Consider the following 2,079-nt stretch of genomic DNA (forward strand, 5'->3'; position numbering starts at 1 on the left):
AAAAAAGAAAAAGAAAAAGAAAAAGTGTGTGTTTGTGTGTGTGTGTGCCACATGTATTGGCGTACCCAGGGAGGCCAGAAGAGGAAATTGGATTCCTCGGAGCTGGAATAATAGGCAGTTGTAAGCTGCCCAGTGTGAGAGAACCAAACTTGGGTCTTCAGGAAGAGCAAGGGTTGCTCTTTTTTTTTTTTTTTTATTTTTTATTTTATTTTTGAGACAGGGTTTCTCTGTATAGCTCTGGCTGTCCTGGAACTCACTTTGTAGACCAGGCTGGCCTCAAACTCATAAATCAATCCGCCTGCCTCTGCCTCTCAAGTGCTGGGATTAAAGGCGTGTGCCGCTGCACCCGGCTTGCAAGGGTTGCTCTTAACCAATGAGCTACCTCTCTAACCTGGCCTTGTAAGATGAGGCCTGATTGTTCAGTCCAAAGAGCACCCTAGGGCCCTCAGGCCATGCTCCCACACCTTCCACAGTTGAGTTCTTGAAGCTAGGTAGCCATATTCAAGAAGGGCCCTGCTCTGACTTGCGTTTTGTCAATTTAAGGTGTTAGAGTCATTTGGGAAGAGGGCACCTCAGTGGAGAATCTGTCTCCACCTGATGACCTGTAGGCAAGCCAGTGGGGCCATTTCATTAGTGACTAATGTGAGGGGCCAGCCCATTGTGTGTGGTGCCACCCTTGGGCGGTGATCCTGAGTTTTATAAGAAAGCAGACTAAGCAAGCCATGAGAAGCAAGCTAGCAACTTTGCTTCAATTCTTACCTCCAGATTTCCACAGTAATGAGATGTGTGACCAGGAAATTGTAAGCTGAAATAACCCCTTTCCTCCTGAATTTGCTTTTGGTCATGATGTTTTAATCACAGCACAATTAAAATACCAAGACAGGAGCTAGAGAGGTGGCTCAATGGTAAGAGCATCGGCTGCTCTTCCTGAGGACCCATGTTCGATTAATTCTCAGCTCCCACGTGGCAGCTCACACATCTGTAACTCCAGTTCCAGGGGCTTCTGTCACCCTTACACAGACATGCATGCGGTCAAAACAACAATGAACATAAAATACATTTTATTGAAAAAAAGGAAGGAAGGAAGGAAGGAAGGAAGGAAGGAAGGAAGGAAGGAAGGAAGGAAGAACACTAAAACAGCCCCATCCTCCAGGCTCTAGGGGTGCAGCCTACCTCGAGTTAGTCTCTTCCCCCTTACCCCTCCTCCCCCTCTCCCCTGTTTACAGGTAATGTAAAATGTATTATCTTGCATTTTCATAAATGCAGTAAGTGGCATTGAGTACCAGTGGAGTCAGCTGGCTCATTTGTTTGCTGGTAAGTTCTTGCCTTTGTAGGTTCATTCAGCAAAAGTCCATAACCTGCCCCCCACAATTCCAAGATCTGGAAGCAACCACGGGGATGTGGTAGTCTTTTGGCTGTCCTAAGGAGTTCTGGGTAGAAGGTCTTGGCCATAGTGGCCAGGGGCCCTTTCAGAGGCCTTTAGAAAGGGTAAGGGAGCCTTCCCGCAGGAGGTAGGTACGGGTATTACCCCCACAGTGATCACATAAGGCTGCATTTGGAAAGGGTCTTCACATAAAGGCAATTATGTGGTAGGAGCTCCGAGTGGACCCTAGAGACACCAGAGTAAGTGGTGAGAAGTCTGACTCCCTTCCTTCTCCCTGTCCCTTGTCTGATCTCCCTTACCAGCTCAGGCTAGCTAGCTGGGCCCACCTACCCAGCCCTGCACTCACATACAGCTAGTCTGGCCTTATCCACAGTCATCGGGTCCTCAGACCCTTCTGCTTCAACTTTTAGAAACGGTTTTTTTTTTTTTTAAGATTTATTTATTTATTATATGTAAGTACACTGTAGCTGTCTTCAGACAGATCTTGTTACGGATGGTTGTGAGCCACCATGTGGTTGCTGGGATTTGAACTCGGGACCTTTGGAAGAGCAGTCGGGTGCTCTTACCCACTGAGCCATCTCACCAGCCCTTAGAAACGTTTTTAAAGCTTCTGGGCCAGTCCAGGCTCCCGTTGGGGTCTGATGGGGCCTCTCTCATGCGGGCCTGGAACCCGGAAGACATCTCTTCTTTGCTTT

Source organism: Mus pahari, chromosome 3, assembly GCF_900095145.1.
Source record: "Mus pahari chromosome 3, PAHARI_EIJ_v1.1, whole genome shotgun sequence".
NCBI lineage: Eukaryota > Metazoa > Chordata > Mammalia > Rodentia > Muridae > Mus > Mus pahari.